Consider the following 27743-nt stretch of genomic DNA (forward strand, 5'->3'; position numbering starts at 1 on the left):
AGGATAGTGGATCCCAGTTCTTCTGTTACAAACAATTCTTTTCGCTGGTTCTCCTGGCGATCGTTGATTCTTACTACGAGTTTACAGTAGTTTATATTGGAAATTATGGACGTCACAGTGCCAACACTATTTCTGAGTGTTCAGATTTATATGAAGAGTATATTGAGGGCAAAAGTATTCTAGCTCTAAATCAGGATAGCCTGTATCATACAAAAAGTTTTATTGTCGCACCTCGTCCATAAGTCTTTCTGTGTCCATGATGCGTGCAGTACGAGCTGAAAGACAAAAACCGCCTCACGCCGCTGCTTCGAGTGTGACCACAGAGCGGTTGAGTGCGCCAACAGAGGCAACCAGCCGCTCCGGCTTGCGGCGAATCTGTGATCTGCGACAACCCGGCGGCGGCCGGTGCGTCAGAGCCGCACTCTCTGTGACCGCCGCCGTACAGTAACGAGCGATTCAACAGTGCGGCCTGCCGGCTGCGGTTCGACGCCACAGGCCGCATTCTGTCTGGCCAGGCCTCTAGGCCGAGAACTTCAAGCCGCGACTCCTCCTACATCGCAAACTGAACTTTGGACGCTGGATGTATCGCTGTTAACAGCGAAAGCTCACAAGCGTAAAAGAATACGGCGCCACAAGAAAAACGTTCCGGTAAACATGGGTTCGCAAACAAATCGTTTGCGACATAACTCTGAACGTGTGGTTGCGAGCCGACACTGACTTCATTCGTTGTAAACGTCATCATCATCGTCGTCGTCTCCTCCCAAGGTTTAGGTGTTGCAGTCACCTGCTCAGGTCTCTATCATCCATCCACCTCTTGCGATTGGTTGGTCGGTTGACTTGCAGAAGGGGCGAATCTCTTTAGATTTTCTGGCAGGTTTCGAGACAAAGATTCGTTGTGGAAACTGTTATAAGCACCTCGCATTGAAGTCCGCGAAAAATTTCGAGCTTCTATAAAAGATCGCCAATCTTGGGGATTTTGCGTCTGTTTAAATTTGACATGCTTTTTTCGTTGTTTCTGCAACTGTGTACCCGTTTTGTGTACTAAGGGCCGGCCGGGGTGGCCGAGCGGTTCTAGGCGCTACAGTTTGGAGCTGCGCGACCTCTACGGTCGCAGGTTCGAATCCTGCCTCGGGCATGGATGTGTGTGATGTCCTTAGGTTAGTTAGGTTTAAGTAGTTCTAAGTTCTAGGGGACTGATGACCTCAGAATTTAAGTCCCATAATGCTCAGAGCCATTTGAAACTTTTTTTTTTTTTTTTTTTTGTACCAAGGGCATCAGCTCCGTCGTTTGTTAATTTATTTGGTATAAATCTCTCAGTTGTTTCCGATACTATATCTTTGAATTTTAGCCACATCTGATCTACACTTACCGTACTTTGTTAATTTGGAAGAAGTGGAGCTTGTCTCTTAGAAAGGCGTCAAGTGAATTTTTATCTGCCTGGGCTCATGAACTGACTGCTCTAAATAATTTTCAGAGAATTCGTTTAGTACAATTTCGGACGTTTACTGCGTACCTCCGGATTTAGACATGTATTTTCGCCAACTCCTTGCAGACTTCTATGGCATTTGTGGAAACGGCATTCTGCAATTTTACTAATTCGCAGGTTCACCAATGACGGAGTTTTCCACTGTCGAGTACCAGACCACTGGCTGCAAACACTCACAGAGACGACTGCAATGGCTGGAAGGACGTATTCACCGCACGGTGAAAAAAGTGAAGATAAAAAAATGGGCGTTCAGTGGGTATGCCACGGCATTTCTGTAGCAGCAGTCCCAACTGCACACGCCCTACACCGTTACAGAGCCTCCACCAGCTTGAACAGTCCCCTGCTGACATGCAGGGTTCACGGATTCATGAGGTTCTCTCCATACCCGTACACGTCCATCCGTTCGATGCGATTTGAAACGAGACTCGTCTGACCAGGCAACATGTTTCCAGTCAGCAGCAGTCCAGTGTCCGTGCTGACGGGCCCAGGAGAGGCGTAGAGATTTGTGTCGTGCATTCATCGAGGGGACACGAGTGGGCCTTCTACATCTATATCCATACTCCGCAAGCCACCTGACAGTGTGTGGCGGAGGGCACTTTGAGTACCTCTATCGGTTCTGCCTTCTATTCCAGTCTCGTATTGTTCTTGGAAAGAAAGATTCTCAGTATGCCTCTGTGTGGGCTCTAATCTCTCTGATTTTATCCTCATGGTCTCTTCGCGAGATATACGTAGGAGGGAGCAATATACTGCTTGACTCTTCGGTGAAGGTATGTTCTCGAAACTTCAACAAAAGCCCGTACCGAGCTACTGAGCGTCTCTCCTGCAGAGTCTTCCACTGGAGTTTATCTATCATCTCCGTAACGCTTTCGCGATTACTAAATGATCCTGTAACGAAGCGCGCTGCTCTCCGTTGGATCTTCTCTATCTCTTCTATCAACCCTATCTGGTACGGATCCCACACTGATGACCAATATTCAAGCAGTGGGAGAACAAGTGTACTGTAACCTACTTCCTTTAATTGGAAGAATCCTAAGGAAATGCAATCCGAAAACAATCTCAGTCTGGCATTTGCTTTACCGACGATCAACTTTATATGATCATTCCATTTTAAATCACTCCTAATGCGTACTCCCAGATAATTTATGGAATTAACTGCTTCCAGTTGCTGACCTGCTATATTGTAGCTAAATGATAAGGGATCTTTCTTTCTATGTATTCGCAGCACATAACACTTGTCTACATTGAGATTCAATTGCCATTCCCTGCACCATGCGTCAATTCGTTGCAGATCCTCCTGCATTTCAGTAAAATTTTCCATTGTTACAACCTCTCGATATACCACAGCATCATCCGCAAAAAGCCTCAATGAGCTTCCGATGTTATCCACAAGGTCATTTATGTATATTGTGAATAGCAACGGTCCTACGACAGTCCCCTGCGGCACACCTGAAATCACTCTTACTTCGGGAGACTTCTCTCCATTAAGAATGACATGCTGCGTTCTGTTATCTAGGAACTCTTCAATGCAATCACACAGTTGGTCTGATAGTCCATATGCTCTTATTTTGTTCATTAAACGACTGTGGCGAACTGTATCGAACGCCTTGCGGAAGTCAAGAAACAGGGCATCTACGTGGAACCCGTGTCTATGGCCCTCTGAGTCTCGTGGACGAATAGCGCGAGCTGGGTTTCACACGATCGTCTTTTTCGAAACCCATGCTGATTCCTACAGAGTAGATTTCTAGTTTCCAGAAAAGTCATTATACTCGAACATTAACGTCGATCAGTTGTAGAATTTTGGAACACGTATTGAGATATAGGTCTATAGTTCTGCACATCTCTTCGACGTCCCTTCTTGAAATTTCCAATCCTTTGGAACGCTACGCTCTTCTAGAGACCTACGGTACACCGCTGCAAGAAGGGGGAAAGTTCCTTCGCGTACTCTGTGTAAAATCGAACTGGTATCCCATCAGGTCCACCGGCCTTTGCTCCTTTGAGCGATTTTAATTGTTTCTCTATACGTCGTCTATTTCGATATCTACCATTTTGTAATCTGTGCGACTATCTAGAGAAGGAACTACAGTGCAGTCTTCCTCTGTGAAACAGCTTTGGAAAAAGACATTTAGTATTTCGGCCTTTAGTCTGTCATCGTCTGTTTCAGTACCATTTTGGTCACAGAGTGTCTGGACATTTTCTTTTGATCCACCTACTGCTTTGACATAAGACCAAAATTTCTTAGGATTTTCTGCCAAGTCAGTACATAGAACTTCACTTTCGAATTCATTGAACGCCTCTCGCATAGCCCTCCTCACACTACATTTCGCTTCGCGTAATTTTTGTTTGTCTGCAAGGCTTTGGCTATGTTTATGTTTGCTGTGAAGTTGCCTTTGCTTCCGCAGCAGTTTTCTAACTCGGCTGTTGTACAACGGTGGCTGTTTTCCATCTCTTACGATCTTTCTTGGCACATACTCATCTAACGCATATTGTTCGATGGTTTTGAACTTTGTCCACTGATCCTCAACACAATCTGTACTTGAGACAAAACTTTTGTGTTGAGCCGCAAGGTACTCAGGAAGATTTTACTGTTTAGCAAAAGTGACAAAAAGCAGATTTCAAATTTTTTAATATTTCTATTTACGGCTGAAATCATCGATGCAGTAACCGCTTTATGATCGCTGATTCCCTGTTCTGCGTTAACTGTTTCAAATAGTTCGGGTCTGTTTGTCACCAGAAGGTCTAATATGTTATCGCCACGAGTCGGTTCTCTGTTTAACTGCTCAAGGTAGTTTTCATATAAAGCACTCAAACGTTCATAACGGGTGGCAGGGACAAAGAATCCAGTGAAATTTTTTTGAGTCCCAGTTTATATCCGGCAAATTAAAATCTCCACCCAGAACTATAACATGGTGGGGAAATCTACTCGAAATACACTCCTGGAAATGGAAAAAAGAACACATTGACACCGGTGTGTCAGACCCACCATATTTGCTCCGGACACTGCGAGAGGGCTGTACAAGCAATGATCACACGCACGGCACAGCGGACACACCAGGAGCCGCGGTGTTGGCCGTCGAATGGCGCTAGCTGCGCAGCATTTGTGCACCGCCGCCGTCAGTGTCAGCCAGTTTGCCGTGGCATACGGAGCTCCATCGCAGTCTTTAACACTGGTAGCATGCCGCGACAGCGTGGACGTGAACCGTATGTGCAGTTGACGGACTTTGAGCGAGGGCGTATAGTGGGCATGCGGGAGGCCGGGTGGACGTACCGCCGAATTGCTCAACACGTGGGGCGTGAGGTCTCCACAGTACATCGATGTTGTCGCCAGTGGTCGGCGGAAGGTGCACGTGCCCGTCGACCTGGGACCGGACCGCAGCGACGCACGCATGCACGCCGAGACCGTAGGATCCTACGCAGTGCCGTAGGGAACCGCACCGCCACTTCCCAGCAAATTAGGGACACTGTTGCTCCTGGGGTATCGGCGAGGACCATTCGCAACCGTCTCCATGAAGCTGGGCTACGGTCCCGCACACCGTTAGGCCGTCTTCCGCTCACGCCCCAACATCGTGCAGCCCGCCTCCAGTGGTGTCGCGACAGGCGTGAATGGAGGGACGAATGGAGACGTGTCGTCTTCAGCGATGAGAGTCGCTTCTGCCTTGGTGCCAATGATGATCGTATGCGTGTTTGGCGCCGTGCAGGTGAGCGCCACAATCAGGACTGCATACGACCGAGGCACACAGGGCCAACACCCGGCATCACGGTGTGGGGAGCGATCTCCTACACTGGCCGTACACCACTGGTGATCGTCGAGGGGACACTGAATAGTGCACGGTACATCCAAACCGTCATCGAACCCATCGTTCTACCATTCCTAGACCGGCAAGGGAACTTGCTGTTCCAACAGGAGAATGCACGTCCGCATGTATCCCGTGCCACCCAACGTGCTCTAGAAGGTGTAAGTCAACTACCCTGGCCAGCAAGATCTCCGGATCTGTCCCCCATTGAGCATGTTTGGGACTGGATGAAGCGTCGTCTCACGCGGTCTGCACGTCCAGCACGAACGCTGGTCCAACTGAGGCGCCAGGTGGAAATGGCATGGCAAGCCGTTCCACAGGACTACATCCAGCATCTCTACGATCGTCTCCGTGGGAGAATAGCAGCCTGCATTGCTGCGAAAGGTGGATATACACTGTACTAGTGCCGACATTGTGCATGCTCTGTTGGCTGTGTGTATGTGCCTGTGGTTCTGTCAGTGTGATCATGTGATGTATCTGACCCCAGGAATGTGTCAATAAAGTTTCCCCTTCCTGGGACAATGAATTCACGGTGTTCTTATTTCAATTTCCAGGAGTGTATATTCCAAACTATCCTTCAGGTTCTCAGCCACAACAGCTGCTGAGCCAGGGGGCCTATAGAGACATCCAATTACCATGTCTGAGCCTGCTTTAACCGTGACCTTCACCCAAATTATTTCACATTTCAGATCTCCGTCAATTTCCTTCGATACTATTGCACTTCTTATCGCTATAAACACGCCTCCCCCTTCACTGTCCAGCCTGTCTCTGCGGTATACATTCCAATCTGAGTTTAGAATTTCATTACTGTTTACATCTGGTTTCAACCAGCTTTCTGTCCCTAGTACTATGTGGGCATTGTGACCGTTTATTAATGAAAGCAGTTCTGGGACCTTTCTATAGACGCTCCTGCAGTTTGCTATTACTACATTAATATTGTCATTCCCTGTTGCGTTTTGCCTACTGCTACCTTGTCGCGTCTCAGGAGGCGTCTTGTCGGGTCTAGGGAGGGAATTCTCTAACCTAAAAACCCCACATGTGCACTCCACACGTACTTCGCTACCCTTGTAGCCGCTTCCGGCGTGTAGTGCACGCCTGACCTATTCAGGGGGACCCTACATGTCTCCACCCGATAGCGGAGATCGAGAAATTTGCACCCCAGATCTCCGCAGAATCGTCTGAGCCTCTGGTTTAAGCCTTCTATTCGGCTCCAAACCAGAGGACCGCGATCGGTTCTGGGAACAACACTACAAATACTTAGCTCAGATTTCACCCCGCGAGCGAGGCTTTCCGCCTTCAACTCCGCCAACCGCCTGTACGAACTGAGGATGACCTCTGAACCCAGACGGCAGGAGTCATTGGTGCCGACTTGAGCAACAATTTGCAGTCGGGTGCACCCAGTGCTCTCTATCGCCGCCTGCAGGACGTCCTCCACATCTCGGATGAGACCCCCGGCAAGCAGACAGAGTGAACACTGGCCTTCTTCCCCGACCTTTCCGCTATTTCCCTAAGGGGCTCCATCACCCGCCTTCTTCTCAGAGAGCCCATATCGATGATGTTTCGTTGAATGGTTTGCACGCTGGCACTTGTTGGTGGTCCAGAATTGAAACCTGCAGCAATTTGCGGAAGGATTGGGCTTTCTGTCACGTTGAACGATTCTCCTCAGTCGTCGTTGGTCCCGTTCTTACGGCGGTAACGATGTCGGAGATTTGATGTCTTACCGGATTCTTGATATTCACGGTACACTTGTGAAATGGTCGTACAGGAAAATCGTCACTTCATCTCCATCTCGGAGATGCTGTGTCCCATTGCTCGTCCGCCGACTATAAAGCCACGTTCAAATTCACTTAAATCTCAATAACCTGCTATTGTAGCATCAGTAACCGATCTAACAACTGCTCCAGACACTTGTTGTCTTATATAGGCGTTGACTACCGCAGCGCTATATCCTGCCTGTTTACATACCTCTGTATTTGAATACGCATGCCTGCACTAGTTTTTTTGCCGCTTCAGTTTATATTACGAGGAGGGTGTCGATAATTAAAGGTAAAGTTTTAAAACGCTGTAGAAACAGAAGCACTGCAAAAATGACGTCACATTTGAATAGCACGTTATGGACACGAGGGAAAACGTCATGGGGAAAAAAATGAAAATTTTATCAATAGCTGTGAGCGTCAAGTAAGCAGACTAACAGACCCACGGCACACGGCTGTTGTTCAGTTTACGTCTGAGGCCCCCAACATGGCCGTCTCCATAGAGATCGAGCGCTGCTGGTAAAGCTCTTTTGCAAGAACGGTGACAGTGCGCTGGTAACCACGCAGAAGTTGCGGACACTCAGGGGTACGAAAAAAGGCAATGATCCGGTGTCTGCTAAGGGCCTTGAGAAAATGGTTACATAATTCGAAGAGACCGACTCTTTTGAAATGAAGTGTGCCAGAGGGAGGAAAGCAGTTTCATCCGACGTCTGTCGAAGGTGCGGCCAGAGCATTGCAGGACAGCTCGAGAGATGGCGTTCAAACACGCAGTGTACGGGGAGTTGGCCGAACTTTGGACAAGCCTGTGAGCAAGATGCAGAAAATCCTTCGTAACAACCTCCATTGCTTTATATTCAAAATCACCCACTTTCAGAAACTACTCGCCGCTGACCTGCCACCAAGACAAGCGTCCGCTCTGGAATTTCTCGCTCGCGTGGAAGTGGGAAAATTAATGGCCAGGGAACGAAGCCCATTTCCATCTCCAAGGACATGTGGATATGCGGAACTGCAGTATATGGGGCAACCGGTACCACTTCGTTCTGCAAAGGTGATTGTGTGGTGCGGCTTGATGGCGTCGTTTATCATAGGGCCGTGTTTTTTCGCGTAGATGAGTCCTGCGGATCTTGTTATCTATACCGTCACTGATAACATCTATGAGAGTCTTTCGCGCACAGAGTACGCGAAAGAACTTGCTAAGTTACTTGTGTAACCAGTCAATTATAACTGGGACATTTCCTGACTGGATAAAATATGCAGATGTTAAGCCTCTATTCAAGAAAGGGGATAAAGAGATACCATCAAACTACAGACCGATTTCACTTTTGCCGGCATTCTCAAAAATTTTAGAAAAAGTAATGTACAGGCAACTTCTCAACCATCTGACCACAAATAACATATTATCAAGAACACAGTTTGGATTTCTGAAGGGTTCTGATATCGAGAAGGCTGTTTACACCTACAGTGAAAATGTACTTAATTCATTAAATAACAAGTTACAAGCAGCAGGTATTTTCTGTGATTTGTCAAAGGCATTTGATTGTGTGAACCACAACATCCTTTTAAATAAATTAGAACCGTGGCATGGCGCCTTTGACCGCGTGGCTACTCCGCTCGTCCTGTGGTCATGTGCACATTTAACAGTTCAGTTCCTGTAATGTGCAACTCATACCGTAGCTGCCGTATTGCGATTCATCTGTCATTTGCAGGCGACTCCATAAACATATAGACACTTACAGCGTCATCTATTGGTAAAATTTTCCTACATATTTTTTTGTTCTGTCACATTTCCCCCTATATCAGTAAGATGCTGTCAAAATTTGACGTCTTTCCACGGAGTTTTGAATCTGGAACTTCAATTATGGGCACCATACATACAAGAATTTTATGGTTTTTCAAACGTATTTTCCCTGTAAATGAAACCAAATTTAAGAACTAGATAATTAATACTGTTTATTACATGTGATAGGTATGAATGTAATTCGACGTTAGGGATGAGAACCTTAGGACTTAAAACAAAAATACAATTTCGAAAAATTGATAAGTAGACATCTTACGAAAATTGTATTGTAACGGTGTGGATAAAGCCCCAGTGGGGTTGAAGTTTTCTTCATTTTTTAAATGAACTTTTTTTTACAAAAACATAAATTCTAAAAAAAATCATTTTGTTTGGGGATATGTGGCATTTATGGCACAGTTCAGCCCGCTTTTTACCACGTTTTATCGTACAGAGTCTGAAGATCCGCACTGCTGTAAGTTAGCGAGCAGTTAAGATCGGTCGACTTACCTGATCAGCAAAGCGGCGGCAGTCGTAAAGTGTAAGGAAGATGGTGTGAATAAAAGCAGAGCCGCGCTGGAGCGCATAGAGAGACCGATGATTCACGGACTCGGCTTGACGTCAGCGCGCAACTTCGATTGTTTACATTCATTGATGAAATGTTTGTGAAGAACTCCCGTTACGCTAATGCCATTATTCACACTGACGGACTTCTGACTCTAATTTCAATGATTCTAAAGTCACGCTCTGAGCTTAGTGAACAGTATCATTCGACACCGTAAATAACTGTCGGCAGAACTAACCAATCACAGGCCCGGCCTGAGCGGCCAGAGGTGAAACAAACTAGTTCACAAGGTAGTTAGTAATTGTCTTTCATATTAGCAACATGTTCATGACGCATGCTGGAATGTAGTCGTATTATAATTAAATTAAACTTTAATTCAGGAAGCAGTCTTGGATGGTTCTCAAGTTCATGCAAAAATGAATTAATTCCTTATATGCCTCGGAAAATGTTTGTGCACGATATCGTGCAGTCATCAAGAGAGTTTGGGGATGCGTCGTAAATGTTCAAGATGCGCAATAAATGATTCCAGCCCGTGATCTTTGAACAATACATTGCTTTTGGACTCCCTCTCATGCGATTTCTTGTAATCACAATTAATTTTCCTGATTTTGAGACTGACAGCAACGAAAGTGAGATGACATCCCTTTGATCTGAGACTTTCATTGGACTGGCGTTGAGATATTCCCATTTGCCATTCTATTATTCGCTGTTAATTGCTAGTACTGTATATTCCTTACTATATGTTTGTGTGTCTTGTACATATGTGCGCGATATTGTATCAAACGTGCCATTAATCGTAAAAAAAAAACAATTAAATTTGAAGTAATTATACACTATTGGCCATTAAAATTGCTACACCACGAAGATGACGTGCTACACACGCGATATTTAATCGACAGGAAGAAGATGCTGTGATATGCAAAAGATTAGCTTTTCACAGCATTCACACTAGGTTGGAGCCGGTGGCGACACCTACATCGTCCTGACAAGGAAAGTTTCCAACCGATTTCTCATACACAAACAGCAGTTGACCAGCGTTGCCTGGTGCAACGTTGTTGTGATGCCTCGTGTAAGGAGGAGAAATGCGTACCATCACGTTTCCGACTTTGATAAAGGTCGGACTGTAGCCTATCGCGATTGCGGTTTATCGTATCGCGACATTGCTGCTCGCGTTGGTCGAGATCCAGTTACTGTTAGCAGAATATGGAATCGGTGGCTTCAGGAGGGTAATACGCAACGCCGTGCTGGATCCCAATGGCCTCGTATCACTAGCAGTCGACGTCTCGATCCCTGAGCCAACAGATGGGGACGTTAGCAAGACAACAACCATCTGCACGAACAGTTCGACGACGTTTGCAGCAGCGTGGACTATCAGCTCGGAGACCATGGCTGCGGTTACCCTTGACTCTGCATCACAGACAGGAGCGCCTGCGATGGTGTACTCAACGACGAACATGGGTGCACGAATGTCAAAACGTCATTTTTTCGGATGAATCCAGGTTCTGTTTACAGCATCAAGATGGTCGTATCCGTGTTTGGCGACATCGCGGTGAACGCACATTGGAAGCGTGTATTCGTCATCGCCATACTGGCGTATCACCCAGCGTGATGGTATGGGGTGCCATTGGTTACACGTCTCAGTCACCTCTTGTTCGCATTGACGGCACTTTGAACAGTGGACGCTACATTTCGGATGTGTTACGACCAGTGGCTCTACCCTTCATTGGATCCCTGCAAAACCCTACATTTCAGCAGGATAATGCACGACCGCATATTGCAGATCCTGTACGGACCTTTCTGGATACAGAAGGTTCGACTGCTGCCCTGGCCAGCACATTCTCCAGATCTCTCACCCATTGAAAACGTCTGGTCAATGGTGCCGAGCAACTGTCTCGTCACAATACTCCAGTCACTACTCTTGATGAACTGTGGTATCGTGTTGAAGCTTCATGGGCAGCTGTACCTGTACACGGCATCCAAGCTCTGTTTGCTTCAATGCCCAGGCGTATCAAGGCCGTTATTACAGCCAGAGGTGGTTGTTGTGGGTACTGATTTCTCAGGATCTATGCACCCAAATTACGTGAAAATGTAATTACATGCCAGTTCTAGTATAATATATTTGTCCAATGAATACCCGTTTATCATCTGCATTTCTTCTTGGTGTAGCAAGTTTAATGTCCAGTAGTGTAACTTTAAGGTACTAGAGACATATCAATGTCTGGATCTGTGTTTACTGCTCAACTCTGAGAAAGTTTTTGTCCTGAATAAGCAAAAACTCTCTTGCTAATGCTTGAAAGTCTCATTTACTACAGCATGAATTGCTGTTCTTGTGGTACCTACACAGGCTTACAGAACATTAGCATATATCATTCAGCCTTCGTCGAAAAATGTCCGGCGATAAGATTTTAACCCGGAAAAAATATTCTTAAACTTGTTGTGGTGAAATCTCGTTGAACTCGTAGAGCAGAAGCAACTGCCGATAACCTTTGGTCACCTATAGAACCCCCACTGCGGGTCCGGGGTTAGAATAGGCCTGCGGTATTCCTGCCTGTCGTGAGAGGCAACTAAAAGGAGTCTCACACGTTTCAGACTTTATGTGATGGTCCCCTGTAGGGTTTGACCTCCATACTTCCACATTTTTCCGAAGATCGAGCCAACTGGTGAAGGGTGCCTTACATGGTGCATTCTGTCCTTCCTACACTGAGACCTTTAGCCAGCTTTCTCGTCGTTGCACTACAGTCCCGCTCGTTCTCCATCGCTTAGGCGCGGATACATTCCTGGGTGCATTTTGCACCATGCACTGTGCAGTACGGTAGCCAGTCCGTTGTGGTGGGGCCGCTGTGTACCCTGTTGGTTGTAGCCCCCTGACAAAACAGGGATCGCTCTGCTGATGCCTGCGCCATTAACTCCCCACGTATGCCAAGGAGTAGATGTCTGTCTCCCTGGGGCATCAGGACTCCCGGCAATGGCCATCCTGCTAGGTGTCCCTTGCTGAGGCCGGGTGGCGCCCGTGGGGAGGGCCTTTGGTCGGAGGGGCTGGTATGAGGGTTGTTGCTGGTGGCCAGCCGCCAGCAGTCTCTAAGCATTCTCGGGCTCAATTCAGCGCTCAGAAATACCATCCAGAACGTTCCCATCCCTGGCCACAATGTGGGAGGAGCGTAATGCCCAGAATGGCAGTGACACTTATTCGCCCCGGTTCCTAGTGTGTACGAGAGCTAATGGGGAGACTTTCATGTCAACAAAGCCTCAATTCTTCGTACAGCATTTAGAGGAAAAGTTTGGGGAGGTGGAGGGATTGTCCGAAACGGCATCCTCTGCCCAGTCACGAAGGTTACTTGCTTGTGACAGGTAGGGAGATGTTTCTGTTACCATCACACCCCATAAGAGTTTAAATATGGTCCAGAACACTATATTCCACAGGGACCTTCTTTTGCAGTCTGATGACCAGCTGTGCGCCAATTTGCAGCAGCAGGGTGTTCATTTCGTCGGTGCGTTCATCAGGGTCCGAGGGATAATCAGGTTTCCACCAGTGTCTTCAACGTGGCTTTCGAGAGTGATACATTGCATGAGAAGGCGAACCGCTGTGACATCAAGCTCTATATCCCTCCGCCAATGAGGTGCTGGAAGTTCGGCCATATGTCTTCCCGCTGTACTTCCGGCTTCACATGTCGAGATTTTAGACGCCCATCACATCCCAATAATCCATGTGCCTCGCCTCCCATCTGTGTCAACTGCAATCGCCAGACTGCAGGATTTTGCAGAAAGAGAGGAAAATCATGGAATATAAGACCCTGGACCGACTGACCTACACTGAGGCTAACAGGAAATGTGAACGACTCATTCCCGTGCGAATGACAATAGTGATGGCCCCATCAGTTCCACGAATTCCAGTCAGCTCTCTGGCCATAAGACTACATCTGCCCCCTTGACTACGGGGAGCATCCTGCACCACTTACTTCAGGAGCAACACTCCCCCCCCCCCACCTATCGGGGACGTCCATCCCCACTTCTAAGACAGAGAACCGTCCAACTTCTTCGGCTCCTCTGGCTCTCCCTTCCCAGGTTTCCACCAGTGGGAAAAATGACGCCCGCCAGTGGCTGAAGTGCCCTCAAGCAGCTGGTCATAGGGCTTCACGATCCTCCTCAGTCCCAGGGACTGAATCAGTGAAGCCCACCCAGCCAGTGGAACCCATGGAGACTACCTTTAATACCAAGGACCTTGTGGTGGCACCCACTCCACCGCTACCTACAAGCTCTACGTCTGAGGATGAGGTGGAGATTCTGACGTCCGCTGAGGACCTAGATCTCTCCAGACCCTCAGACCCAATGGATGTCGATCGCACAGGTACTCAGTGGCAATAAGTCACCCAACGTCGTAATCTGCCTCCTCGGTCCTTCCAAACCGTTTTCGGCCTTGGACAATGTCATTCTCCAGTGGAATTGCAGTGGTTTGTTCCACCACCTTGCTGAGCTCTGACGACTTATCAGCCATCACCCTTTCTTCTGCATTGCTCTCCAGGAAACTTGGTTTCCGGCGACGTGAACCCCCGCCCTCCATGGTTATCGGGGTTTTTATAAGAATCAGGCAGCTTATGCGAGGATATCTGGTGGAGCCTGTCTATGTCCCTAACTCTCTTTACAGCGAGTGTGTACCTCTTCAAACACCTTTAGTGGTTGCCACTGTTCGGGTGTGGACGCCTCAGGCTGTTACTGTCTGCAGTATCTACACTCCTGGAAATTGAAATAAGAACACCGTGAATTCATTGTCCCAGGAAGGGGAAACTTTATTGACACATTCCTGGGGTCAGATACATCACATGATCACACTGACAGAACCACAGGCACATACACACAGCCAACAGAGCATGCACAATGTCGGCACTAGTACAGTGTATATCCACCTTTCGCAGCAATGCAGGCTGCTATTCTCCCATGGAGACGATCGTAGAGATGCTGGATGTAGTCCTGTGGAACGGCTTGCCATGCCATTTCCACCTGGCGCCTCAGTTGGACCAGCGTTCGTGCTGGACGTGCAGACCGCGTGAGACGACGCTTCATCCAGTCCCAAACATGCTCAATGGGGGACAGATCCGGAGATCTTGCTGGCCAGGGTAGTTGACTTACACCTTCTAGAGCACGTTGGGTGGCACGGGATACATGCGGACGTGCATTCTCCTGTTGGAACAGCAAGTTCCCTTGCCGGTCTAGGAATGGTAGAACGATGGGTTCGATGACGGTTTGGATGTACCGTGCACTATTCAGTGTCCCCTCGACGATCACCAGTGGTGTACGGCCAGTGTAGGAGATCGCTCCCCACACCATGATGCCGGGTGTTGGCCCTGTGTGCCTCGGTCGTATGCAGTCCTGATTGTGGCGCTCACCTGCACGGCGCCAAACACGCATACGACCATCATTGGCACCAAGGCAGAAGCGACTCTCATCGCTGAAGACGACACGTCTCCATTCGTCCCTCCATTCACGCCTGTCGCGACACCACTGGAGGCGGGCTGCACGATGTTGGGGCGTGAGCGGAAGACGGCCTAACGGTGTGCGGGACCGTAGCCCAGCTTCATGGAGACGGTTGCGAATGGTCCTCGCCGATACCCCAGGAGCAACAGTGTCCCTAATTTGCTGGGAAGTGGCGGTGCGGTCCCCTACGGCACTGCGTAGGATCATACGGTCTTGGCGTGCATCCGTTCGTCGCTGCGGTCCGGTCCCAGGTCGACGGGCACGTGCACCTTCCGCCGACCACTGGCGACAACATCGATGTACTGTGGAGACCTCACGCCCCACGTGTTGAGCAATTCGGCGGTACGTCCACCCGGCCTCCCGCATGCCCACTATACGCCCTCGCTCGAAGTCCGTCAACTGCACATACGGTTCACGTCCACGCTGTCGCGGCATGCTACCAGTGTTAAAGACTGCGATGGAGCTCCGTATGCCACGGCAAACTGGCTGACACTGACGGCGGCGGTGCACAAATGCTGCGCAGCTAGCGCCATTCGACGGCCAACACCGCGGTTCCTGGTGTGTCCGCTGTGCCGTGCGTGTGATCATTGCTTGTACAGCCCTCTCGCAGTGTCCGGAGCAAGTATGGTGGGTCTGACACACCGGTGTCAATGTGTTCTTTTTTCCATTTCCAGGAGTGTATCTTCCACAGGATGGTGATGTCTCACTGCATGTACTGCCTGCAGTGATAGCCCAACTGCCGCCACCTTTCCTGATACTGGGCGACTTTAACGCCCATACCCCTTGGTGGGGTGGCTTGGTGGCAACAGGCCAAGGCACTGTCACTGAGCAACTGTTGGCACAGCTTGACCTTTCCCTCTTAAATAATGGTGCCTCCACACATTTCAGAGTGGTGAATGGCATGTACTCAGCGATCAACCTTTTGGTCTGCAGCCCTAGCCTTCTACCATCTGTCCAATGCAGTGTGCACTACGACTTGTGCAGTAGTGAGCTCTTTCCAATCTTTCTGTCAGTGCCACAGCGTCACACTGCTGGGCGCCTCCCCGGATCGGCTTTGAATAAGGCTGACTGGGAATCGTTCGCCTCCATTGCCACTATTGAGCCTCTTTCTCATGACACCATTGATGTGGTGGTTCAGACGATCATCACCAGCATCGTTTCTGCCTCGGAATCTGCAATTCCCTGTTCTTCCAGGTCCCCTCGGGTGGAGGACTGTGCCTTGGTGGTCACCCAAGGTCGCTACGACGATTAGAGATCGCAGGCATCATAAGCGGCACCCATCATTGGAACACCTCATCACCTTTAAATCGTGCCCAAGCCCTCTGCCTTATTCACCGTCGGAAGCAGGAGAGCTGTGAAAGGTGTGTCTCCAACATTGTACCTCTCCATCGCAGCTTTGGGCCAAGATTAGGCGGCTCTAAGAATATCAGACCATTGTCAGCATCCCTGAGTTTTCCCTGAATGGAGCAGTCTATACTGAATCAGACACGATTGCAGAACTCTTAGCAGAGCATTATGATCAGAGTTCTGTTTCCACGAATTACCCACTGGCCTTCTGCTCCCTGAAAGAGCGGTTGGAACGTTCTTTTACTCCATATGTGCCACCCAGAATCCTACAATGCTCCATTCATTGAATGGGAATTCCAATGTGCCCTAGCCACTTGCCTCGATACAGCTCCTGGGCCAGATCGCATCCACTATCAGATGCTCAAACACCTCTCAGTGAACTGCCAGCGACGCCTCCTTTTCAGCCATATTTGGGTTGAGGGTGAGTTGCCATCACAATAGCGAAAAATCATCCTCATGTTGAAACCTGGCAAGAACCCACTGGAGGTGGACAGCTACACCCCACTAGACTCACCAACGGTCTGTGCAAGTTGCTCGAACGTATGGTGAGCTGGAGGTTGAGTTGGCTACTTGAGTCTCGGGGCCTTCTGGCTGGGTGGGTTCCGTAAGGGCCACTCTGCCACCGATAATTTGATCTGCCTGTAGTCTGTATCCATTTGGCATTTTCCCTCCATCAGCATTTGGTCGCCATCTTTTTTACATGCGGAAAGGATATGATACAACATGGAAGCATCACTTCCTCGCCACGCTTCATGGGTGGGGTCTTCGGGGTCCACTCCCGATTTTTATTCAAAATTTTCTGTCGCTTCGTTCCTTCCACATGCATGTTGGTCCCTCCCATAATTCCTGCCAAGTCCAGGAGAATGGGCTCTGGCAAGGCTCTGAGTGTCTGCCTCTTTGTAGTTGCTATCAATGGGCTCACGGCAGCTGTGGGAACGTCCATATCGGCTTCTTTGTATGCTGATGACTTTTGCCTATACTATAGCTCTACTGGCTTTGCGGTTGCTGAATGGCACCTACAGGGCACTATCTGCAGGGTGCAGTCTTGGGCTGTCATGCATGGCTCCCAGTTCTTGGCCACCAAGACCTGTGTCATGCATCTCTGCTGGCATCGCACTGTTCACCCTGAGTCATGGCTTTATCTTGATAGCAAACCTCTTGGCATGGTGGAGATGCATAGATTTTTGGGCTTGCTTTTGATGTCTGGTTGACTTGGCTCCCTCATATTCGGCAGCTTAAGCAAACGCGCTGGCGCCAACTTAACACTCTTCACTGCTTGAGTCAAATGAGCTGGGGAGCCGATCGGTCTACCCTTCTACGACTGTATCAGGCATTGATTCAGTCCCGTCACGATTGTGGGAGCGTGGCCAATGGTTCGGCATCGCCTACCCTGTTTTGGTTGCCTGACCTCATACTTTACTGCAGGATCCGACTCGCAACTGGAGCTTTCGGCACAAGCCCTGTAAACAGCATACTTGTGGAGGATGGTTTCCCTCCATTGCAGATCCAGTGCCAACGACTACTGGCCGCTTATGCTGCACATGTTTGTAGCTTGCCTGGGCATCCAAATTAGCGTCTCCTGTTCCCCAAATCGGTCATCTGTCTTCCTGAATGGCGGCGCTGGTCAGGGTGTCTGATTGCAGTTCGCGTCCGGTCTCTTCTCTCTTGGCTTGAGCTTTTCCCTCTCCTACCTCTTTTCTGGACCCATAAACGTCTACCCACATGGTGTATGCCCCACCCATGCCTTCAGCTGGATTTGGCACAAGGCCCGAAAGACTCAGTCCCTCCTGAGGCCCTCTGCTGACGCTTTTTTTCCATCCTTGACGCGTTTCCCGGCTCTGACGTGGTCTATACCGGTAGTTAGATGGTTGCTGGTCGAGTTGGGTATGCTTTTGCTCTTGGGGAACAATCTGAACAACGCTCGTTGCTGGGTGGCTACAGTGTTTTCACTGCAGAGCTTATCGCTATCTGTTGCGCCCTAGAGTATATCCGCTCCTGCTCAGGTGAGTCGTTTGTTATCCGTAGTGACTCCCTGAGCGGTTTACGACCTATCGACCAGTGTTTTCCTCGCTCTCGTCGGGTGATGGCTATTCAGGAGTCCCTCCATACTCTTACCCGTTGTGGTCGCTCTGTGGTCTTTGTGTAGACCCCGGGTTATGTCGCCATCCTGGGTAATGGACGTGTTGACATGCTGGCCAAACAGGCTGTCAGTGCACCGGCCCTGGAGATCGGCCTTTTGGAGTGCGACCTTCAGTCAGTTTTGTGGCAGAAGGTCCTTGGTTGCTGGGGTGATGAATGGCGCACCCTGCCTTCAGCCAACAAACTTCGGAGCGCCAAGGAGACTACCAGTGTGCAGCGCACCTCCTTGCAGGCCCTCGCAAGGACTCCGTTGTCCTCTGTCGGCTGCGCATTGGCCACACCTGGATGAGGCACGGTTATTTATTGCGCCGGGAGGACCCACCTCTCTCTCGCTGTGGTTCGGGATCGACGGTGGTCCACATTTTGTTGGACTGTCCACTTTTAACTGGGCTCAGGCAGACGTTTGCGCTGTCTGATACGCTCCCTGCACTTTTAACAGATGATGCTGCCATGGAATGCTTACTTTAGTGTTTTATTCGAGCAGGGAGCTTTTATCTTTCATTTTGAGGGTTTGTCTCTTTTTTTATGGTGAGTCTGGCCTTTGGCCTACGGTTTTAGATTGGAGTTTTTAGTGTGTCACTTGGTGGTTGGCTTTACCTTTTTTTTTTCCATGGTGGGCCAACCACTGTAACATTCTGTGTGTTTTTAATTCCACTATTCTAGTCTTTGTCTATGTCTGTCTTGTTCTGTGTCATCCCTTGTCATCTCCATTGCTTGTTTTTGTTCCTTGTGGGTGTTTCATGATCGTGAAAAAAGGGACCGATGGCCTTTGTAGTCTGGTCCCTTCAACCCCCCACAAACCAACCAACGGTCTGTAGAACTTTTTGTGTTCATATATAGAAACTTGTGTAGGATTCTCGGACGCTGATTCTCCACAGTTCAGTCCACAATTCCTTATATGGTTTGTAGCCTTTCGCAGATTTCTATTTATAAGAGGAAGCTCTTCCAAATTCCCTTGACTGTGCTTGCAGATCCCTCAGAAAACATCATCAAACATCCGACGTTCCTATAGAAGCTTAGCGCAATTTATTTCCCCAAAATTCACTTCAGAAAATAACTGAGATCGATTGAATTACCTTTTATAGAATTTCCATGTATTCTCGCATAGGTTTACAATGATAAAATCTCAGCTCTCTCTCTCTCTCTCTCTCTCTCTCTCCATATCTCTCTCTCTCTCTCTCTCTCTCTCTCTCTCTCTTTTTTACTTTACAGTCCTCTGTGCCAGTTTATTTTTTACAAAATAGTGCACAACAAACGACAGTTATGCGCATCTGACGCCCATACATCCATAGATTGTCACTTTTTTAGAGCGAGACTTGTTTCGATCGCAGTATTTTTACTATAGCCTACCGTGCGCCACAGAGTAAACGCATTCCTCCCCGCATGCAAAATGCGCTGACTCGACGTATTTTAACAATTTTAGCGTTATAACTCAGGTCTTACTGCCGCATCTTCACCGTTCGTCCCAGTAACATTGAAATAACATTACTGTAGCGCTATCCTCACTGTTCACCCCGGTTATGACACTGGAATGATCACGGTAAATGATAACAGCCGAACAGTTGCAGGATAAAGATTTATTGAAATCCTTGACCACGGTTTCGGTATATCTAAATATACCTTCATCAGAAGCAAAAATCACATCGTGCAGTGGAGATGCATAAAACAATCGTGCCAAAAGGCGGCACCATTACTTAAAATTAAATATCACCTCCATCTGTACGGCATAATTATGAAGAGATGGTCGATCTGAACGCAGCATACTATCAGTACTATGAGTAACAGGCCAAGTACTGATAGTATGCTGCGTTCAGATCGACCATCTCTTCATAATTATGCCGTACAGATGGAGGTGATATTTAATTTGAAGTAATGGTGCCGCCTTTTGGCACGATTGTTTTATGCATCTCCACTGCACGATGTGATTTTTGCTTCTGATGAAGGTATATTTAGATATACCGAAACCGTGGTCAAGGATTTCAATAATTCTTTATCCTTCAACTGTTTGGCTGCTATCATTTACCGTGAAGATTTTCAACAGCTGCTGCTTCAGCCATGTTTAAAATTTTGACACTGGAATGACATTATTGTGCGGTAGAAAGGTTATACACTTACAGCAAGACAGCCATCCTCCGGTGACGCTGTAGCCCAGCCTAGCACAGAATAAAAGAAGATAAGCGATCGGAAGTTCATAGTGGAGGAGAAAACAAAGGCAGGACATCGAGGTAACCGTAGAATACACGAGGTCAGCAAACCTTGTCTTCTGTCCAATCAGGGAAAATGGAAACTTGCTAGAACTCGTCGATGCCAATGGGTCAACAAAGCTACTCGCATGTAACAATTCACAAAAAACAAATTGCGCTGTTGGCATCTCCGAAATAGTAATGTGTCAGGGCAGGAACACTCCACATCTCACCCTAATTAGGAAGCTGTAGCAACCGCTATAGTGGTCTAGCGACTGAACATCACCTGAGTAACAAATCAGTCAGGGACGTTTCAATCCTTCTAAGGCTGCCCTAATCGGTTGTTGGTGATGTGACGTGAACTGGAAACACAAAGGAACGACCACAAGTAAACCAAGACCAGGCAGACCCCTTTCAGTGACGGACAGGGTCAGTCCAGCGTTGCGGGTGGTTGCTGTAAGACAACTGTATGAAATTAGTGGAAGGAGTACTTTGCATTAGCCTATTCCACAGCAGAGTACGCTGGTCCTGTTTGGTATAATTCATCACATGCCAGGCAGGTAGACGTAGCTCTCAAAGAGACCCGCAGATCCACTCCTGTCGAATGGATTTACCATCGTCCAGGAAGAGCACCACTTTCCATTCGAAGAGACATTGCGGCGAATAAGGAACGAAAGAAAGAGGAACAAGAACAAACTCGTCCCCAGTATGGGCACAAACCGCATTAGCAGCCCGATTGAAGTCAAGGAAGAGTTTCCTTAGAACATCAAAGGTATTTCCTACCACTGCCGAAGATGCCAGGGTGGAGAAGAATTGCCGAAACTCTGCATCGAATACATGATGAGGAATGGATGACCTGGAAATCCTTGAATAGACTGAAATTAGGATTGGGTAGATGAAAGTTTAATCTGGCAAGACGGTGCTACAGAACACTAAACGATACTAACTGTGACTGTGGAGAAGTCTAGACTGTCCAGCACATGGTCCAGTGTCGACTCCACCGTCCTGTATTGCAGAAGCCTTCCACCAAGCGACAGAAAATGGACTGGAAGTGGCCAAATTTCGGTCAGAGACTACAGGACTTGTTAACTGTGCACCCGTGTGTGCTTCTGACACGAGAATAATAAGTGGAAGGAGTCATTCGTATGTTCCAAAGAGCTACCAGCATCCAGCCAGCACAGTGCCTTGGAACAGGGCTCCTTTATTGGGTACAACTGTGGAGCAGCTCCTAATAGGCCACACGTTTCTGAAGACAGTGATAAGTGACGCTTGACGTATTGTAGAGGGCGAAGCCATTGGACGGTAGATGGCTGGAGGCGAGCGATTTGGAGAGATGAATCACGTTACTCAGTGTGGCAATCAGATGGAAGGGATTGGGATTGACGAACCCCTGGCGAACGTTATCTACCTTCCTGTGCTCTGCCAACACCGAAGCACACAGGAGGGGGTGTTAACGATATGGGCGTCTTCCTTGTGGTTACCCTTGACAAACGCTAAATACCGGTGGTTATGGGTACATTTTACAGCACTGTGTCTGCTGTATAGTGAAGGGACAGTGCAGAGACAATGAATGAATAAATAAATGTCATGTGACTAGGGCCTTCTGTTGGGTAGACTGTTCGCCGGGTGCAAGTCTTTCGATTTGACTCCATTTCGGCGACTTGCGCGTCGATGGGCATGAAATGATGATGATTAGGACAAAATAACACCCAGTCCCCGAGCGGAGAAAATCTCCGACCCAGCCGGGAATCGAATCCGAGCCCTTAGGACTGACCTTCGGTCACCACTCAGCTACTGGGGGCGGACAATGGTTGTATTAGCACCCCGTCATAAGGCAGCTTCCGACAGAGAATCGTCTGTGGACAGTCACATCATTGAAAAGGACTGGCGTGCCCAAACTACCAACATGAACTCGATTCAGCTCCTTTGGGATGAGTCAGAACGGTGACTTCGCTCCCAGCTACTTGGGATTTTCCTGTACGACCATTTCACGAGTGTGCTATGAATATCAGGGATCCGGTAAAGCATCAATTCTCCCACATCACTGTAGCCGGCAAAAGATCCTGCAAGAATGGGACCGACGACGACTGAAGAGAGTCTTTCGACATGACAAAAATGCAACTCTCCGGCAAATTTCTGCAGTTTTCAGTGCTGCGCCATCAACAAGTGTCAGCGTGCGAACCATTCAACGAAACGTCATCGATATGGGCTTTCGAAGCCGAAGGCTCACTCATGTATCCTTGACGACTGCACGACACAAAGCTTAAGGCCGCACCTGGATCCGTCAACACCGATATTGGACTATTTATCAATGGTAACTTTAATTTATTTTATTTATTTACATGTCAAGTTCCTTCGGACCAAATTGAGGAACAAATCTCCAAGGTCATGGAACGTGTCAGTACATGAACTTACAACATAAAAGTAATAACAGATAAAAATAAATGTGCATGAACCTGAAAGAAAATCAGTCCATAAGTTTAAGCAAACGCTATCAGCAGTACAATGAGAATCAACTTAATTTTTCAAGGAGCTCCTCGACAGAATAGAAGGAGTGACCCATGAGGAAATTCTTCAGTTTCGATTTGAAAGCGCGTGGATTACTGCTAAGATTTTTGGATTCGAGTGGCAGCTTATTGAAAATGGATGTAGCAGTATACTGCACACCTTTCTGCACAAGAGTTAAGGAAGTCCGATCCAAATGGAGGTTTGATTTCTGCCGAGTATTAACCGAGTCAAAGCTGCTTATTTTTGGAAATAAACTAATATTGGTAACAAGAAACGACAATAAGGAATATACATGAGAGGCCAATGTCAAAATACCCAGACTCGAGAACAGAGGTCGACAAGAGGTTCGTGAACTCACACCACTTATTGCCCGAACCGCCCGTTTCTGAGCCAAAAATATCCTTCTAAAATGGGAAGAGTTATCCCAAAACACCATACGACATAAGTGAATGAAAATAAGCAAAGTAGACTAATTTATGTGTCGAAGTATCATTCACTTTCGATACCGTTCGAATAGTGAAAATGGCAGTATTAAGTCTTTGAACAATATCCTGAACGTGGCCTTTCCACGACAGCTTACTATCTATCTGAACACCTAGGAATTTGAACTGATCAGTTTCACTAATCATATGCCCGTTCTGTGAGATTAAAACGTCAGGTTTTGTTGAATTGTGTGTTAGAAACTATAAAAACTGAGTCTTACTGTGATTTAACGTTTGTTTATTTTCTACAAGCCATGAAATTAGGTCATGTACTGCACCGTTTGAAACCGAGTCAATGTTGCACACAACATCCTTTGCTACCAAGCTAGTGTCATCAGCAAACAGAAATATTTTAGAGTTACCCATAATACTAGAGGGCATATCACTTATATAATTAAGGAACAGGGGCGGCCGCAAAAGTGATCACTGGGGCACCCCCCACTTGACAGTACCCCACTCAGATCCCACATCACAGCCGTTATCAACATTGTGAATAATGACCTTTTTCTGCCTGTTGCTAAAGTAAGAGGTGAACCAGTTGTGAGCTACTCCCTGTATTCCGTAATGGTCCAACTTCTGGAGCAATATTTTGTGATTAACACAATCGAATGCATTAGTGAATCAAAAAATATGCCAAGCGTTCGAAACTTTTTGTTTAACCCATCCAGTACCTCACAGAGAAAAGAGGATATAGCATTTTCACTTTTTAAACGACTTCTAGAGCCGAACTGTACGTTTGATAGCAAATCGTATGATATAAAATGATAATGTATCCTTACATCCACAGCCTTTTCTATAACTTTTGAAAACACTGAGGGCATAGAAATAGGTCTAAAATTATCTACATTATCCCTTTCTCCCTTTTTATAAAGCGGCTTTACTACTGAGTAATCGCTCAGGAAACTGACCATTCCTAAAGGAAAAATTACAAATATGGCTAAATACCGGGCTAACATGTGCAGCACAGTACTTTAATATTCTACTAGACACTCCAACATAACCATGAGAGTCCTTAGTCTTCAGTGATTTAATCATTGACTCAATCTCCCTCTTGTTTGTATCACAGAGGAGTTTTTCAGTCGTCAATCTCGGAAAGGCATTTGCTAAGAAATTTTTATGATTTCCTGTAGAAACTAAATTTTTATTTAATTCACCAGCAATGCTCAGAAAATGATTGTTAAATACTGTATATATATCTGACTTATCAGTAACAGAAATATTATTACTGCGAACTGACTTTATATCATCAACCTTGTGCTGCTGACTAGACACTTCCTTCACAACTGACCATATCGTTTTAATTTTATCCTGTGAATTAGCTATTCTATTTGCATACCACATACTTTTTGCCTTGCTAATAGCATTTTTAAGCACCTTACAATACTGTTTGCAATGGGCTACTGTAGCTTGATTGTGAGTACTTCTAACATTTTTATATAATTCCCGCTTTGTTCTACATGATATCCTTATCCCACTAGTCAGCCAACCAGGCTGTCCATTACTGCTAGTACCCCGTTTAGAATGTTGTAATGGAAACAACCCTCAAAGAGCATGAGAAATGTGTTATGGAAAGCATTATCGGCACTATAAACATATTGCCTCTCTTGTTCCTTGACAAGTTTTGAAAAACTCTCTATTGCTGTTGTATTTAATTACAAACTACGTAGGACAGTTAATCCGACATTGGTTTGAGTACAAAAACCTTTTAGTGTTAAAATTTGTGCATATGGTCTGAAAGGCCATTCACCCTTTTACTAACAGAATGCCCATCTAGTAATGAAGAATGAATAAAAATTTGTCTATGTGCTACTGTTCCCCTGCACCCTAGTTGGGTTGCCTGGTCGGACGAGTCTCGTTTTAAATTGTATCGAGCTGATGGATGTGTACGGATATGGAGACAACCTCATGAATCAATGGACTCTGCCTGTCACCAGGGGACTGTTCAAGCTGGTGGAGGCTGCATAATGGTGGAGGGTGCGTGCATTTGAAATGTCTAGATATGACTAGATATGTCTAGATATGGCTTTTACATATGACACATACGTAAGCATCCTGTCTGATCACCTTCATCCATTCATGTCCATTGTGCATTCTGATGGACTTGGGCAATTCCAGCAGGACAATGAGACACACGACACATCCAGAATTGCTACAGAGTGGCTCCAGGGACAATCGTCTGAGTTTAAACACTTCCGCTGGTCACCAGGCTCCCCAGACACGAACATTATTGCAACGTGCTGTTCAGAAGAGATCTCCACCACCTCATACTGTGACTGATTTATGGACAGCCTATCTCCCTGGGGCATCGGGACTCCTGGCAAGGGTCATCCTGCCAGATGGTCTTTGCTGTGGCTGGGTGGCGCCAATGTGGAGAGCCCCTGGTCAGAGTGGGTGGCATCAGGGAAGATGACCCGCAATGAAGCGTGGTACATCATTTATCGCTGGTGGGCCTCCACCAGCAGTCTCTAAGCGATCGAGGTCTAACCTCAGTGCAAGAATTACGATCAAAGATTATTACCCTCCCTGGCCTCTGCATGGGAGGAACGCATGGCTAACGAAAGGTAGTGACATTTATTCACACCGGTACCTCGTCTGTAGGCGAGTTGATGGCGAAACATTTATGTCGACAAAGCCTCAGTCGAGGAGCATTTCGAGGACATGTTTGCGGAGGTGGAGGGCTTGTCCAAAATATGCTCTGGATCAATTTTGACCAAAACAGCATCCTCTGCCCAGTCACGGAGGTTGCTCACTTACGACAAGTTTGGGGATGTTTCAGTTCCCATCACACTCCATAAGAGTTTATACATGATCCAGGGTATATTCCACATTGATCTTCTTTTGCAGTCAGACGATAAACTGTGCGCCAACCTAGAATGACGAGGTGTTCACTTCGTCTGGTGCGTCAATCGGGCTCCAAGGGATAATCAGGTAGCGGTAAACCTTCACCTTGACCTTTTCGGGTAAGGCGTCACCCTCGAAGGCCAAGATGAAGGCATCGGTGGCTATGATGCCGCCCTCACTTGAAGCGGTGTTCTAAATGCTGGAAGTTTGGGAATATGTCATCCCCATGTACTTCCGGCGTCACGTGTCGAGTTGTGGACGTCCTTTGCATCCCGATACTCCATGTGCCCCACCTCCCATCTGTGTTAACTGCAGAGAACACCATTCCCCTTGTTCACCAGACTGTAGGACTTTACAGAAAGAACGAAAGATAATGGAATATAAGACTCTAGACCGCCTGACATACACTAACGCCAAGTGGAAAATTGAGAAGCTCCATCCTGTGCCAATGACATCCACCTATGCTGCCGCTGTGACAACGGTTCTACCATCTCCTGTTTCGTCGTGTACAGTTGGGTCTCTGATCCGTCAGACTCCACCTGCCCCCTTGATGGTGGGGGGGGGGGGGGGCACATCACTCCCTGTTGCTCCTGCTCCATCTACTTCTGGAGCAACACCCCCCCCCCCCCAACCATCAGGGACATCAGTTCCCACTTCCCAGCCTGACAAGTGTAAGTCATCTTCGGCTCCTCTTTCCACGAAGGGGTCCTTTGGTGCCCTCCCTTCCGAGGTTCTCACCAGTGGAAAAGCGGACACTCCCCAGTGGGTGAAGCAACCACAGGTCGCTGGTCACAGGGCTTCACAGTCCTCGTTAGTCCTTGTGACTGACCCAGTGAAGCCCTTCCAGCCAGAACTGCCAAAGGCACAGCTTGAATAACAGAAAAAGAAGAAGGCACCCAAGAATCCAGACCTTGCGGTGACACCCATCCTACCGCTCCCTACAAGCTCTGCGTCTGAGGAGGAAGTAGAAATTCTGGCGTCCGCCGAGGACCTAGATCTCGCTGGACCCTCGGACGCAATGGATGTCGCTCACGTGGGTACTCAATCGTTGGCGGCAGGTGACCCAGCGGCCTAATCTGCCTCCTCAGTCTCTTCACGCCTTTCTTGGCCATGAACAATGCCATCCTCCAAGTGAACTGCAGCGGTTTCTTCCACCATCTTGCTGAGATCTGACAACTTCTCAGCCTTCACCACTTCCTCTGCATTGCTCTTCAGGAAAACTGGTTTCCAGCAATGCGACCTCCCCCCCCCCCCCCCCCCTCCGTGGCTATCGGGTTATTATAAGAACCGGTATCTGGTGGCATCTGCATCTATGTCCTTCACTCTGTTCACAGCGAGTCTGTCGCTCTACAAACACCTTTAGAGGCTGTCGCTGTTCTGGTGCGGACACCTCAGGCTGTTACT

This window comes from Schistocerca nitens, chromosome 10 (assembly GCF_023898315.1).
Source record: "Schistocerca nitens isolate TAMUIC-IGC-003100 chromosome 10, iqSchNite1.1, whole genome shotgun sequence".
In the NCBI taxonomy this organism is placed as follows: Eukaryota; Metazoa; Arthropoda; class Insecta; order Orthoptera; family Acrididae; genus Schistocerca; species Schistocerca nitens.